The 16,373-nt window shown below is 37.7% G+C and overlaps 1 protein-coding gene across 3 annotated transcripts in view; it reads left to right on the forward strand.

Annotated features, from left to right (window-relative positions):
• Window positions 1-14,034: 14,034 nt before the first annotated feature.
• The window catches only part of SIPA1L1 (signal induced proliferation associated 1 like 1), a 191,212-nt gene continuing 188,873 nt past the window's right edge, over window positions 14,035-16,373 (forward strand). For all 3 annotated transcript variants that reach the window (XM_061180986.1, XM_061180990.1, XM_061180991.1), the window contains exon 1: window positions 14,035-14,085. The gene's annotated coding sequence lies outside the window, so the exon portion shown is untranslated. The remainder of the gene's footprint in view (window positions 14,086-16,373) is intronic.

Raw genomic sequence — 16,373 nt, forward strand, 5'->3', positions numbered from 1 at the left:
AGCTATTTTACCTTTGGTAGTGTATATATGTCAGTGTTACTCGCTCACTTCGTCCCAGCTTACCCTTCCCCCTCCCTGTGTCCTCAAGTCCATTCTCTACATCTGCATCTTTATTCCTGTCCTGCCCCTAGGTTCTTCACAACCATTTTTTTTTAGATTCCATATACATGTGTTAGCTTACGGTATTTGTTTTTCTCTTTCTGACTTACTTCACTCTGTATGACAGTCTCTAGGTCCATCCACCTCACTGCAAATAGCTCAATTTCATTTCTTTTTATGGCTGAGTAATATTCCATTGGATGTATGTGCCACATATTCTTTATCCATTCATCTGTCAATGGATACTTAGGTTGCTTCCTGGCTTTTGTAAATAGAGCTGCAGTGAACATTGTGGTACATGACTCTTTTAGTGCAAAGAAGTTCTTTATTTTAATACAGAACAAATTTATTATTTTTCTTTATGGTTTTTCTTTCTTATGTTGTTAACGTATTCTGAGGCCATAAAATCTACTTTTATTGTCTACTAAAAGTTTTATAATCTTGCCTTTTACATAGACGTCTTCAGTTAAATTGGAAATGAATTTAATATAGAAGGTGGAATAGGGATTCAATTTAATTTTTCTCCCACCTGGATAAACATATGTGCAAGTACCACTATTAAATAATTCAACCTTTCTGTGTTAATCTACAATTACAGCTATGTTGTAATTGATCATTGGTAGGGCAAGTCCCTCACTACTGTCTTCTTATGGAGTATCTTGATTCTTCTTGGGCCTTTGACTTTTCATGTAAACTTTATATATAATCACTTTTTGAGTTCCTTGAAAAATCCTGTGGATGTAGATGTAGATGTGTGTGTATGTATATATGTATAAGCACATATATACATCTGTCACGCGGTATCTGTGGGGGATTGGTTCCAGGACCCCTGCAGATATAAAATCTGAGGATGTTCAAGTCCCTTATGTAAAAATGGCATAATATTTGCATATAACCTTCGCACATCCTCCCTTATACTTTAGATAATCTCTAGATTACTTATAATACCTAATGCCATGTAAATGCTATGTAAATAGTTGTAAATAACATGTAAATGCTATGTAAATAGTTACCAGTGGAGGGCAAATTCACATTTTGCTTTTGGGAACTTTGTGGAATTCCCCCCCCCCCCGATATTTTCCATCAATGTTTGGTTGAATCTGTGGATGTGGAACCCATGGATATGGAGGGCCCACTGTATTCCCTAGCTCTTTCACTAAGAGTGCCTGAGGGTGCCCCCCAATAGCAATAAACACATCTAACACCTGGATCTTGAATTCTTTCTTTCTTTTAATTTAAGTATGATTAATATATAGTTATTGTAATTGTTTCATGTGTACAACATAGTGATACATTTACATACTTTATGAATGATAAAGTTCACCATGATAAGTTAACAATCTGTCACCATTTGAAGTTATTACAGTATTATTGACTATATTCCCTATTCTGTACATTGCATCCCCATGACTGACTTATTTTATAACTGGACATTTGTGCTTCTTGATCCCCTTCACTGATTTTGCCCATCTTCCCACCCCCCACTCCTCTCTGGCAACCACCAGTGTGTGTCTGTATCTGTGAATCTGTGTCTGTTGTGTTTTGTTTGTTCATTTATTTTGTTTTTTAGATTCTACATATAAGTGAAATAATACGGTATTTCTCTTTCTCTGGCTGACTTATTTCACTTTGCATAATACCCTCTAGGTCTATCTATATTGTTGCAAATGGCAAGATTTCATTCTTTATGGCTGATTAATATTCCATTGTGTGTGTGTGTGTGTATATACCACTTCTTCTTTATCCATTCGTCTATTGATGGACAGATGCTTCGGTTGCTTCTATATTTTGGCTATTGTAAATAATGCTGCAGTGAACATAGGGGTGTATGTATCTTTTCAAATTAGTACTATTGTTTTCTTCAGGTAAATACCCAGAAGTGGAATTGCTGGCTCATGTGATAGTTCTAGTTTTAATTTTTTGAGGACCCTCCATATTGTTTTCCATAGTGGCTGTACCAATTTACATTTCCACCAACAGTGAATGAGGGTTTCTTTTTCTCCACATTCTTGCCAACACTTGTTATTTGTTATCTTTTCAACAATAGCCATTCTGACAGGTGTGGGGTGCTATCTCATTGTAATTTCATCTTTTCATGTGTCTGTTGGCCATTTGTATGTCTTCTTTGGAAAAATGTCTGTTCAGGTCCGCTGACCATTTTTAATTGGATTGTTTGTTTTTTGATATTGTGTTGTATGAATTCTCTATATATTCTGGATATTAACCCCTTATCGGATATATGATTTGCTAATATCTTCTCTCATTCAGTTGTTGCTGATTTCATTCACTGCAAAAGCTTTTCACTTTGATGTAGTACATTTGTTTATTTTTGCTTTTGTTGCCCTTGCCCGAGGAGACAGATCCAAAAAAAATATCGTGAAGACTGATGTCAAAGGGGTGACTGCCCATGCTTTCTTATAGGAGTTTTATGGTTTCAGGTCTTACATTCAAATCTTTAATCCATTTTGAGTTTATTTTCATATATGGTATAATAGGGTGACCCAGACTCATTCTTTTGCATGTCCAGTTTTCTCAATGTCATTTATTGAAACAAGGCTGTCTTTTCCCCGTGTGTATTCTTGCCTTTTTGTCATAGATTTATTGATCATATGTGTATGGGTTTACTTCTGGGCTCTCTCTTCTGTTCCGTTGATCTATGTGTCTTATTTTATGCTAGTACCTTACTGTTTCGATTACTGTAGCTTTGTATTATAGTTTGAAATCAGAGAGCATGATCCCTCCAGCTTTGTTCTTCTTTCTCAAGGTCACTTTGACTAATTGGGGTCTCTTGTGGTTCCATACAAACTTTAGGATTATTTGTTCCAATTCTGTGAAAAATGCTATTGATATTTTGATAGGGATTGCATTGAATCTGTATGTTGCTTTTGGTAGTTTGGACATTTTTTCTAATACTGATTGTAATACATTTTTTCAGTACTAGTTCTTTCGTTCTATGAGAACGGTATATCGTTCTGTTTATTTGTGACATCTTTAATTTCTTTCATCAATATCTTATAGTTTTCAGAGTAGAGGTCTTTCACTTCCTTGATTAAATTTATTGCAAGGTATTTTATTCTTTTTGGTGTAATTGTAAGTGGGATTGTTTTCTTAATTTCTCTTTCTGATAGTTTGTTATTAGTCTATAGAAATGCAAGAGATTTTTACATATTAATTTTGTATCCTGCAATTTGCTGAATTCATTTATTCCAATAGTTTTTGGTGGAGTTTTTAGGGTTTCCTCTATATAGTATCATGTCATCTGCAAATAGTGACAGTTTTACTTCTTCCTTTCTGATTTGGTTGACTTTTATTTCTTTTTCTTATCTAATTGCCATAGCTACAGCTTCCAATACTTTGTTGAATAAAAGTGGTGAGAGTGGGCATTCTTGTCTTGTTCCTGATTTTAGAGGAAACCTTTCAGCTTTTCACTATTGAGTAGGATGTTAGCTGTGAGTTTGTCATATATAGCCTTTGTTATATTAAAGTGTGTTTACTCTATACCTACTTTGTTGAGAGCTTTTATTATAAATGGGTGTTGAATTTTGTGAAAACAACTTTTTCTGCATCTACTGAGATGATCATATAATTTTTATCCTTTGTTTTGTTAATGTGGTGTATCATGTTGATTGATTTGTGGATGTTGAACCATTTTTTGCATCCCTGGAATAAATACCACTTGATCATGGGGTATGATCCTTTTAATGTATTGTTGAGTTTGCTTTGCTAATATTTTGTTGAACGTTTTTACATCCTGTTCATCAAGGGTATTGTCGTGTAATTTTTTTTTTTTTTTTTTTTTTTCAGTGTTTTTGTCTGGTTTTGGTATCAGGGTAATGCTCATCTTGTAGAATGAGTTTGGAAGCTTCCCTTCCTCCTCAATTTTTGGAAAAGTTTGAGAAGGACAGGTTTTGACTGTTCTTTAAATGTTTGGTAGAATTCACCTGTGAAGCCATGGGCTTCTATTTATTGGGAGTTTTAAAAATTACTGATACAATCTCATTGCTAGTAACTTGGTCTATTCAGGTTTTCTATTTCTTCCTGGTTTTTGGAAGATTGTAGTTTTAAAAATTTTATCCATTTCCTCTCTGTTTTCCAATTTGATGGCATATAATTGTTTATAGTAGTCTCATGATCCTTTGTATTTTTGTGGTATCAGTTTTAACATCTCCTCTTTCCTTTCTGATTTTATTTATTTGGGGCCTTTCTCTTTTTTTCTTGATGACTCTGATTAAAGGCTTGTCAATTTTTTATATTTTCCAGGATTCAGCTCTTGCTTTCATTGATCTCTTCTGTTGTTTTTTGGTCTCTATTTTATTTATTTCCACTCTGATCTTTATTAGTTCCTTAGTTTACAAACTTTGGGCTTTGTTATTTTTTTTCTAGGTCATTTAGGTGTAAGGTTAGATTGTTTGAGACTTTTTTCTTGCTTCTTTCGGTAGGCCTATATCACTGTAAACTTCCCTCTTAGAACTGCTTTTGCGGTGTCCCATAGATTTTGGAAGTTTAAACACAACCTTCCAACTTTTCATTTGTCTCAAGGTATTTTCTTATTTCTTCATTGCCCCATTGATTGTTTAGTAGCATGTTGTTTAGTCTCCATGTGTTTGTGTCTTTTCCAGTTTTTTTCTAGTAGTTTATTTCTAGTTTCCCACTGTTGTGGTTGGAAAAGATGCTTGATATGATTTCACTCTTCTTAAATTTATTGAGACTTCTTTTGTGACCTTTTGCAGATTCTTTTCCCATATAGGTTATTATAAAATGTCTTTCATATATTTTCATTTCTAGTTATGGCCTTTCTTTTCTTCTTAAATAAGTCTCTTTAACATTTCTTGTAAGGCATATTAAGTGCCTTAGCTTGTGCTTATCTGAGAAACTTTTTATCTGTCCTTGAGTTCTGAATGATAACTTTGCCAGGTAGAGTATTCTTTGTTGTAAGTTTTTTCCTTTCAGGACTTTGAATATATCATGCCGCTTTGTTCTGGCTTGTAAAGTTTCTGCTGAAAAGTCAGCTGATAGTCTTACAGGGATTCCCTTATATATAACTAGTTGCTTTTTTCTTGCTGCCTTTAAAATTCTCTCTTTATCTTTAACTTTTGACATTTGAATTATAATGTGTCTTGGTGTTGATCTATTTAGGTTCATCTTTTTGAGAACTCTCTTTGCTTCTCGGACTTTGATGTCTGTTTCCTTTGCGAGGTTAGGGAAGTTTTCAGCCATTACTTCTTCAGATAAGTTTTTTGTATATTTCTCTCTTTCTTCTGCTTCTGGGACCTATATAATATGAATGTTAATATGTTTGATGTTGTCCCAGAGAGCCCTTAAACTATCCTCATTTTTAAAAATTCTTTTCTTACTCTTTTTTAAAAATTATTATTTATTTATTTATTTTTATTTTTATTTTTTTTGGCTGTGTTGGGTCTTCGTTTCTGTGCGAGGGCTTCCTCTGGCTGCGGCAAGCGGGGGCCACTCTTCATCGCGGTGCGCGGGCCTCTCACTATCGTGGCCTCTCTTGTTGCGGAGCACAGGCTCCAGACGCACAGGCTCAGTAGTTGTGGCTCACGGGCCTAGTTGCTCCGCGGCATGTGGGATCTTCCCAGACCAGGGCTCGAACCCGTATCCCCTGCATTAGCAGGCAGATTCTCAACCACTGCGCCACCAGGGAAGCCCTCTCTTACTCTTCCATTTGAGTGATTTCTACTACCCTCTTTTCCAGATCACTGATTCATTGTTCTGCATTATCTAATCTGCTGTTGATTTCATCTAGTATAGTTTCATTTCAGTTACTGTATTCTTCAGCTCTGATTGGTTCTTTTTTATATTTTCTATCTCTTTGTTGAAGTTCTTAACTGTGTTCATACGTTCTTCTCCAGAGTTCAGTGAGCATTTTTATGACCACTTCCTTGAACTCTTTATCAGATAGGTATCTCCGTTTCATTTAGTTCATTTTCTGAGGTTTATTTTGTTCTTTTGGTTGGAACATATTCCTCTGTCTCCTCATTTTGCCTAACTCTTAGCATGTTTGTTTTTTTTTTTTTAAATAGGTAGATCAGCTGTGTCTCCTCATCTTGAAGGAGAGGTCTTATGTAGAGGGTTTCCTGTGGGACCCAGATGAACAATCCCTCCTGGTCACCAGAGCCAGCTGCCCCAGAAGACTCCCTCATGTGGGGTGCACGCACCCTCCTATTGTGGTGGTCCTCCAGTTCCTGCAGATGCGCTGTTGGGTGGGTTGGCCCCCAGGCTGGCTTGTTATAAGGCTTGGCTCTGACTGCTGCAATTGTGCTGGTGGGCAGGGCTGGCCTCCAGGGGTAGGAGCCACTTTGTTGGGGAGGGGTGGCGATCTGGACCAAGGCCACCCGCCAGTGTAGAGGGACGGGATCTGCTTTGGGGGGTTCCCATCCCAACAGAGGCCGCCTGTTGGTGTGGTGGGAGAAGGGCCACTTTGGGAGGGTGCTGGCTGGAGCAGGTCCACAGGGGAAAGCTGGGGCTGGGTGAGTGGCGCTAGCAAGATACCTTGCAGATGTCACAAACGGCATCCACCAGTGCCAGGCCAGCTCGGTAGAGGGAGGATAAAATAAATTTTTCTTTTAAATGGCACCCACCAGAATTTCATTCTGGGAGGACGTTCCAACAGATCCCTGCCCCTTTGGCACTTGCCGTAACATCGGTCATTGAATCTCCTTTATGTATGGCCCGGATGCTTTTTCAAACTGCCACTTCTGCACTGGGACTTGGAGTGAGTGAGTTTGTGCACAGGCCCTTTAAGCATCTTGGTTTCTCATAGCCCTCCAGCTCTCCTGGACGTAACCCTGCTGGCTTTCAAACCCAGACATTGTGGGGGCTCATCTCACTGGTGCAGGGCCCCCCTGCTCTTTAGGGAGGACTTCCACATTAGTGATATCCCCTCTTGCTTGTGGGTTGTCACACCAGGGGTGTGGGTTCTGACTAGACTGTGTCTCTGCCCCTCCTGCCCATCTTGATGTGGTTTTTTCTTAGTTGTAGATGAGCTATTCTGGTAGTCTTCAGGTGGTTCTCAGAGAAAGTTGTTCTATATGTAGCTGTAGTTTTGATGTGTCCATGGGAGGAGGTGAGCTCAGGATCTTCCTACTCTGCCATCTTGATCCCACCTTGGATCTTGATTTCTAAATACCACTCTCTAATAAAAGAAACCAGGGCTCCTTGGAGAAATGGTAAGAAAGTACAAAATGAGACGAAACATCTAGTTTTAGAAAGTAAGGGAATGCTCAGAAAATGATGAGGTCATGTCAAAATGACCTAGAAGCCATCTTGAAGGGGTTTCCACTGGCCCAATCTGGAGCTGATTGGGCTACAAAACACATAACGGTAATAATGGATTATAAGAAACCATAATAATAATATAACCCACTGAATACATGGATGAATAATATAAATGTAAGAATGAGTGGATTAATTGAAATCTTGATGAGGAACAGTATCTGTACATAGCTTCAAAGTACCTCCCTAAGAAATACTTACTAACTACCAAGAGGAAAAGTGTAAGTAGCTCTACAGTGGAGAAGACTAGCAGATACCACCTTAATCAGTTCATCAATGTGAACATCATCAGTAATAATACGAATGAAGATTGTGTGCCACCTGGTGGGTTGCAATGAGAAGAACACAGCGTTTTTTTCTGTAATATTCCTGCCAGTATCTTTGCTCATCATTCATTCTGCTTTTAAATAAATTTGTCCTGAAGTATGACATACATACAGAAAGGTGACAAATCATATGTGGACAGATCAATAAATTTCAAAAATTGAACTTGTCTATGTAACCAGCACCCAGATCAAGAAATTGAACAGTCTGTCACTCTAAAAGCACCTGTTCTGACTTCAAATTATAATCATTGAAGATTAATTTTGCCTGGTTTTGTACTTTATATAAAAGGAATCATATAGCATGTATTTTTGTATATGGCTTCTTTCTCTCAGCATTATATATTCATGTTGTTGCAGGTAGCAAATATTTTCTTCTTTTTCTAACTGCAGCGTTCCATTATATGAATTCATCAGTTATTTTTTCTTTCTGTTATGGATACATGCTGGAGTTGTTTTCAGTTTTGGGCTGTTATGAATTGCACTGCTGTGAACATCCTTGTTCATGTCTTTTGCCACACATGTGTCTGTTTATGTTGGCTATATACCTAGGAATTGAATTGCAGAGTTATAATGTATGCATACATTCATCTTTAGTAGATAACCGCCAAACAGTTTTTCAAGTAGGCAGTTAACACCCCTACCAAAGGTATAAGGGAAGTGCCGTTTGCTCCACATCCTTGTCAACATGGTTTTTAATTTTAGCTATTCCAGTGGGTATGTAGTGGTACCACACTGGGGATTTTAACTTGTGTATCTCTGATGACTAATGAAGTTGAGCATCTTTCATCTATTTGTTAACTGTTGTCTTTTGTGAGGTCATCATTCATTCTTGCCTTTCAGGTCTTCTATCCGGTATCATTTTACTTCTGTGCAAAGGTCATTTCCTTTATAATTTAGTGTGTCAGCTGATGGTAAACTCTCGGTTTTGTTTGGCTGAAAATGTTTATTGTTCTAGAAGGAATCATCTTTAGTTATAGAATTCCAGGTTGATTGTTATCTCTGTTAGGTCACTGAAGATAGTAGTCCTTTTCTGGGCTCCATTGTTGCTGTTGAGAAATCAAGAGTCATCTTAATTGGTGTTCATTTGTAGGTGATTCTCTTTTCTCTTTGCTGCTCTTAAGATTGCTTTTTATTTAGTGTTCTGCAGTTTTACTCTGATGTCCCTCAGTATTGCTTTTCTCCCGGCTTGTTGTTTGTTGGCCTTTCTGGATTCAAGGATTGGTGTCATTTACAGTATTGATTCTCTCCATTATCTTTCTCTAGTATTCCTCTTAGTTGAATGTTATACCTATTCACTTTACTATCCATGTCTCTTAATGTCGCTTTTTATGGTTGCATCTCTCTATTTGGGAAGCATTCTAGATGTTTTTTTTTAGATCTGTCTTCCAGTTCCTGATCCATTATTCATCTGTGTCCAAATGTAATTTATTCACCTAATGAATTTTTTTTAAAGTGTGGGGATCTTTTTTTAAAAAAAATATTTATTTATTTATTTGGTTGCAGCGGGTCTTAGTTGCGGCTTGTGGGCTCCTTAGTTGCAGCAGGTGAGCTCCTTAGTTGTGGCACACAGGCTCCTTAGTTTTGGCATGTGAACTCTTAGTTGCGGCATGCACGTGGGATCTAGTTCCCGGACCAGGGATCGAACCTGGGCCCCCTGCATTGGGAGCACAGAGTCTTATCCACTGCATCACCAGGGAAGTCCCATGAATTTTTTCTAAACTTTTGTTATCATATTTTTAGTTCTAAAATTCTATTCAGTTCTTTTTTCAGTTCTGTTTAGTTATTTACAATATTCTATTTGTTCATTACTTTCAAGCTTTTCATTTATACATTTATGTATATATATACCTTAAAAAAAAAAACCAAACTATTAGCTTTAATATTTGGCACAGAGAGAAGAGGGCCTGAAGCCAGGTTTTAGATTAAGACGATTGTAACTCACAATCTCTCATCTCTTCCTTCTTTTCTTTTTTCTCTTTCTTTCTTTCTTTTTTTTATTTTTTACTTTTCATTTTGAAATAATTTTAGACTTAAAAAAAATGTTGCAAAAATAGGTCAATTTCTACATACCCTTCACCCACCTTCCCCAAATGCTAATATCTTATATAACTATAGTAAACTTATCAAAATCAGGAAATTAACATTCATACAGTAATGTTAATTGAGCTACAGACCTTATTCATGTTTTGTCACCTGTCTCAATAATATTTATGTCTGGACCATGATCCAGTCTAGGATCCAACATTGCATTTAGTTGTTTTATTTCCTTTGTCTTCTTTAATCTGTGCTGTTTGTCAAATGGTGGTTTTTCTATTTCCGTCATTCTTCTCTACACTTATTAATTGAAATTCTCTTACAAGAAAGAGCTTGGCCTTCTTGCCTATATATTTGTGTATTCAGTTACTTATTTTTTTATCGATATGGACTCATGGGTATTTGTTTTATCCTATAAGTTATAATGTATTAATATAATTTTTGAATTTTTTTGCTCAGATTGTCCCAGATTTGTCCCCTTCAGGTTAGTTCCAGTCCTTTTGATAAATCCATATCTTTTTTGAGCCCTCCTTACTTCGTCATACCACAAAATGTTCTAGGTTCATCTGGTACTTTCCCTTTCCTAGCTTTGCAGCCAGACATTTCTCTAAGTAGTCCTGGTTCCCCTTATTGGAGGGTGGTGTTTAGAAGCCAGTATTTGGGTGCTACATGTGCTCATTGCTACAGGGGTATCATTGCTCCTAGTCTTTGTCAGAGGACAGAGCTACACATATCTGCCTCTACCAATATCTATTATCTACTGAAATATATATTAAAAACCATGATATCTCTGATTCCAGTCTGATACCGTACAGTTCATTCTGGTTTTTCCCATTCCTTTCTTTGTTTTTTCTCTAGTCTCAGAGTATATAGTCAAGATACTGGCTTCCAAAGTGGTTAGGTTAGTTCTTTTCTTCTGTACTCAGTTAAGTGTGGTTACTTATACCTTTGTAATGCAGTTCCCTTATTACTGAATGTGTTTCATTTTGAGTTACCTTCACATACTGTTTGATTTTGATTGTTTACCTTTTTATTTTGTTTAACAGTACTATGGTTATAAATGTCAAAACTATGCAAAAAGATACATCTGGAGACCTATCACTCCCCCTTTATTCTTTGTATTCCATTCTCATTCCCCCAGTTCCCACCTGAATGGTTCCATAATGCCTGTAAGATAAAATTTGAACTTAGTATAATTGACAAGTCCCTCCATCATCTCAGTCTTAGCTTGTCCTTATACATCATGTTCTGGAAGCCTCAGATTTCCTCTTATTCCTCAAGCATGACTGGCTCATTCATGCCTCCATGCCTTTGCATATTCTCTCCCTCTGCCTGGAATAATGCTCTCTTCCTCTTCTTGTCTTGCCCATCTTTAATCATTCAAAACCCATTTCAACTCTTACCTACTAGGTAAAGACTTCCTTTCCTCACCCATCCCTCCCCATTTGCATTTCACTCCTCCATTTAGTAATTCTCTTCTGTTAATTCATAGCTCTATAGCACTTGTAAATACCGTGTAACTTTTGTGACATTTGATTTAAATTATTGATGCATAGGCTTTTCATCTTCTTTATAACTGTGAGCTTCTTAAAGACAGGAACTTTGTCCTTGGATTTCTAGCGTCTAGTTCAGTTTCTTGCACTTATCAGTTATACAGTGAATACAGTATAGTGAGTGGATGTCAGTTCTTTTCACTTTTTCTTTACTCTTTCTCTCTTTATTTCACCCATGATATAAGCCCATATTAATAGAATGTGATGCCCATGATCTTGTTATCTTTGGCATTTTTGTATTTTCTGCCTCTCCTCATATATTTGGGCACAACCTTGGTAATTTAATGGCTTCCTGTGCTCCCTGGGAAGTCACAATATCTAATTAAATTTTCAGACGCAGTATAGAGGGATGAGATGAAACCAGGGTATAGAAATTGTTTAAAATATGCAGACCTAAAAAGTCAAGACTATATTATCTGTCCGATTTGCCTCTTCATTTGAAAAGCTGAAGCTTGCTGCCCGTTTAACCTGTTAGATTGGAAGAAATTGTTGTACTGGAAACAAAATCCCTTCAATGGTCTTTCAGGAGCGCTAGTCAGCTTTTAAAATATCATTATTATTGTCCAAAAGACAAGTTTAGTAATTTTACACATTGTGTTTCTAAGCTGCTTACTTTACTTTCTATTCTGTATAGATTATTCAGCAGATTATGTTAAAATGTAGGGGCTTATTTCCACCAGTCTCTTCATGCACCATCTGTTACTTCCCTCTCTCCCTCTGTATTGCATTCTCTTCCGGCCACTCCTGTGTGTTCTATTTAATCATAGCTCATTCTCCAAAGTCCTACCTGCTACTCAGCACAGAGGTTTAGTTGTAATGTAGATGTCACACTAAGCAAAGGGGCGGGGGTGTTGCATATTCCTAGAATATGCATTCCTATTTCCCCAGGAGTGGAATTGCTAGGCCACAGTTTTTGTTCTGCTCTATTAGATATTGTTGAACAGTTTTCCAGTTCACACTCCCACAGCAGCATATGAGAGTTGAATTGCTCCGCATCCTAAGACGTGGTATTGTCAGATATTTGCATATGAGCCATTTGGATGAGTATGTAATTTTATCTCATTTGTGGTTTTTAATTTCTATTTCCATGGTAATGAATGATGTTGAACACCTTTTCATGTGCTTGTTGGCCATTTTTGATATCCTGTTTGGGTGATCTGTCTTTTTCTTATTTTGTCAGAGTTTTTTATATTCTAATGAGTCCTTTGCTGGATTTATATATTGCAAATATCATCTTCTTTTCTGAGACTTGCACTTCTATTCTTTTAATAGTGCTTTTGTTTTATTTTATTTTTATGAACATGAAGGGGATCAGAATATGCCACCCCAAAATATGCCACTTTGGCATGAAAATTATTTTGGACTGAAGGAAGTCTAAAAACATCAGACACAGGAAGAGCTTTTTGCCCTCCCCCTTTCTTCCAGAAAGCAGGGCATAAATTTCCATTTGTAAATTTTCCATTTGTAAATTTCCATTTGTAAAGCAGGGCATAAATTTGGGGTGTAAGCAGGACACCCCATCTGCCATACCGGGAAGAAGAGAATGACACTTGAGTCTGTGTAACAAATCTTACTAAACAATTCTTACCCACCATACATTTCCTAGTCACCTTCCCACAATTTATCATCCTTAGGAGCCTAACCCCCTTTTTTCCTTTGTTTAGTCACTTCTCCACTATTTATTGCCCTTTGTTAAAATGGTGTATAAGCCCCTGGATCTAACTGACACTTTAGGTTTTCATTGTTCCATGGCATCTCCATGCATGTAAAAACATTAACATCAATAAAGAAACATATGCCTTTTTCTCTTATTAATTTGTCTTCATCAGTTTAATTTGCAAGTCCCCAGGAATTGAATCCAAGAGGGTAGAGGAAAAGTTTTTTCTTCTTCTGCAGACCATAACTAATGCCAACAACATGGCTGAATCTTACATACACTGAGGAAAGTGAAGTTAGACATGGTATTTGTAGATAGATGGGCAGTGACTATCCTCAGCCTTGCCAAGGCACACCATCCCCAGGAAACACCAAGCATCCATGGTTAGAGTTTTATGTTTTCAAAGTCCTTCTGAATTAAGAGTGTGACTTGCCATATTGTTATTTGTCCTGAGGTGTGGCTAGGGACAGACCTTTCTCTTTTGAATATTAAAAGACATTCCAGTGTCTTAGAGTCAGTCCCCAGTTCTTTGGCCGTGTTTCTTTAGCATTTCAAGGTATGCTGAATATTCCAAGATTTTATTAAGATGCAGTGTCAAATATTTGAATCAGATATGTGCATTCTTTTCTGAGGACTGTTTCCTCAGATCTCTGAGTTTAGGAATTTAGTAATTGAAGCTGATTTATCTAGCTTTAAGTTGCGTTGAACTCCGTAGGTTGGATGTGTGTTGTAGGGGTTAGAGGACATGGTTTTCGAGGTCTGTTTAATAATTGCTTTTGTTTCAGTTTTATAAATAGCAGTCCAGGGCAATTTTACTTGCTTAAAATGTATTTTGTTTGTTTGTTTGGTGGTGGTCAGATCTACAAAAGATGCAGATAATTTTAACTTGAAGATAGAAGAATTTTTATACTAGATATTTTTCTCATTTTTAAGTTCAGCTGCTTACTTTAAAAAGGCTGGTTTACTTCTTTCAGGGAAAAAAATAAGACTTGTCAAAGTGATGCAACTGTTTTTAATGAAATTTCTTCTGTACTTAACTATTTTTATTCTTTTTTTTTCAGGTTATACATTGTTAATGTGGATGCTATTATCTAAAGTTCTGTAGCTATGGCACAAGAATATAGTAAGTACTATACCATAATTCCTATGACCTATGTGCTTTATAAAGTGTTAATTTTCTGTCTTTAAATGTCTCATTGGAACAGTGGAGGTATAGGAACAAAGTTTTTAAAAATCTGCTTTTCTCGGGAGTTCCCTGGCAGTCCAGTGGTTAGGACTCAGCGTTTTCACTGCCGTGGACCTGGGTTCAATCCCTGGTTGGGAAACTAAGGTCCTGTAACGAGCGCGGTGCGGCCAAAAAAAATCTGCTTTTCTCAAAGAAAGTAATTCATTTGGTCATCTGATTTTTGCGTCTCTAGCCTTATGTATATACAAATATATCACGATTATGATTTATTTAATCTTCTGATAAACACAGAATGGCTCAGGCCTTTCCCTGTAAATGCTAGTGAGTAGACATTAGGATTGAATCCATATTATGCATCTCATCTACCCCCCCACACAAGCCCCCCCTCCATGTTATGGGGTTGAGGAGCTGACCACAGCTCCAGGGTGGGCCCTGATGAGGGGCAGTCCCATCCCTGCTGTGTCCACGCATGATTAACTCATTGGGGAGGAGGCATCAGCCAGTGTTGGGCATTAACTGGCCAGCGGCCTGGCTTCAAGAATGGTTCTCTAATCCTGCTCTAGCCAAGGAGACTCCAAAGTAGGTTTGCCAGGAGCTTCTGGCAGAAGTCTTCTCATACTTCAAACAGAGCTACCGGAAGAGCCTGCCTCTGCCTCTCTTCTTCTGGATGTTGTTTTGCGCTGGTGTGAGGTCTGGTGTGGCTCCAGGCCGAGCAGGAAGTCACACAGAGTGGAGGACAGAGGAACCAGCCTTGAAGGCAGTTTCTCCTCCAGAAGTCCAAGCATGTGAGCCAGTAACATTTCCTTTTTGTTTAAGCCAGTTTGAGTTGGGAGCCAAAACAGCCTAGGTGATTCACTTCATCTCCATTTGTTTTTAGTACTCCATTAGTTTCTCCCTGGGGAATGTGGGAGCAATTGCAAAGGGAGGCAAACTCATACTGTTAAACTAATCTGACAGAGTGTGTTGCTGTTGACGGCACCCTCTTCACTCTGAACAATTCACAGGCAGTGATTTCATATTCAAAGTCATGAGAATGAAATACATTGCTTTCGGATTCTCTCTTTTCTTTCCCTGGAGGTTTTGCCTTTTAATCAACCCACTTGGGCTGTGAACGCTGAAAAGGGTCTTAAACTGCTGACCTGAAAACCATCCCCTTGTATAGGTATATATTTAACAGTGTGGAGCTGTCCCTTGTGTTTTCGTAGAACAGTCTATACCGGACTTGTAATTCCTTGTTTGCTTTTGTTCTTCAAAAATTACTGTGAATACTCAAATACAGAAACTGCATGAGGGATGATATAACAGATATTTATTATGTGTCCTGCTACAACACTCTAGACAAATAGAATGTTTACCAATTCTATGGAACAGTTAAAAACCTATGGCCATCCTCCCTCATAGCAGTGTCCTTTCTCCGCCTCTGAGGAACCTCTATCCTGGTTTTGATCTTTGTTCTTCTCGTGCATTTGTTTGTGCTTTTACCACATACGTGTAGGATGATTTTTGTATGCTTTTTCACTTCAGGTAAACGTAGATACTGTGTGTGTATTTGTTGTTTAAAATCACAAAGAAGTTGAGAAGAAATTCAGGATCACAGAAAGAAGCTATAAATGTGTTCTCAGATACTTGTCCGAAGATCTGTTATTAGGCATCTTGGTGATCCGTAATGAAATGTGTTAGATTTTCAGTGGCTGATGAGTTTAATCAACACGCTTATCTTCTGGAGTCTGGTGCTTGGTCTGCTGCTGAGTTCACACCCGCGCCTGCACTCCTGTGAAGGTTTGGCATGTGCAGGACCGACTGTGTCATCAGTGAACTTTTCAGAGTGTGTTGGTTACTTTTTCATATAAATAGCTCCATTCATCCTGTGGTCATAATGCATGCTTTTGGCAAACTTTGGTAAAACTATGCATTCTCCTGCACTCTGACAGTTAGCCATCATAGTGACAAAGTTGACTTACGTGCTTTCTAAATTTGTTTCCGCCTTGTACTGGTGGCAGCAGTTATAGAGGAGGCATCCACTCCTATGAACAGATTATGAAGCATGGTACTTTGAATTGTAGTATCTCATTATTTCCTTTTGTGCCCCAGCATGAGTCTTGGAGACAATTTTGTAGCATCCTTGTCTGAAACATTTCTTAGGTCATTTAACTTGTGCATTCAAAACACCCATTCTTTGCCATTTGAGGAGTCGTATCCCCTGGTTCTTGTTTGGAATGTTGCCT

Source organism: Eubalaena glacialis, chromosome 2 (genome assembly GCF_028564815.1).
Source record: "Eubalaena glacialis isolate mEubGla1 chromosome 2, mEubGla1.1.hap2.+ XY, whole genome shotgun sequence".
Classification (NCBI taxonomy): Eukaryota; Metazoa; Chordata; class Mammalia; order Artiodactyla; family Balaenidae; genus Eubalaena; species Eubalaena glacialis.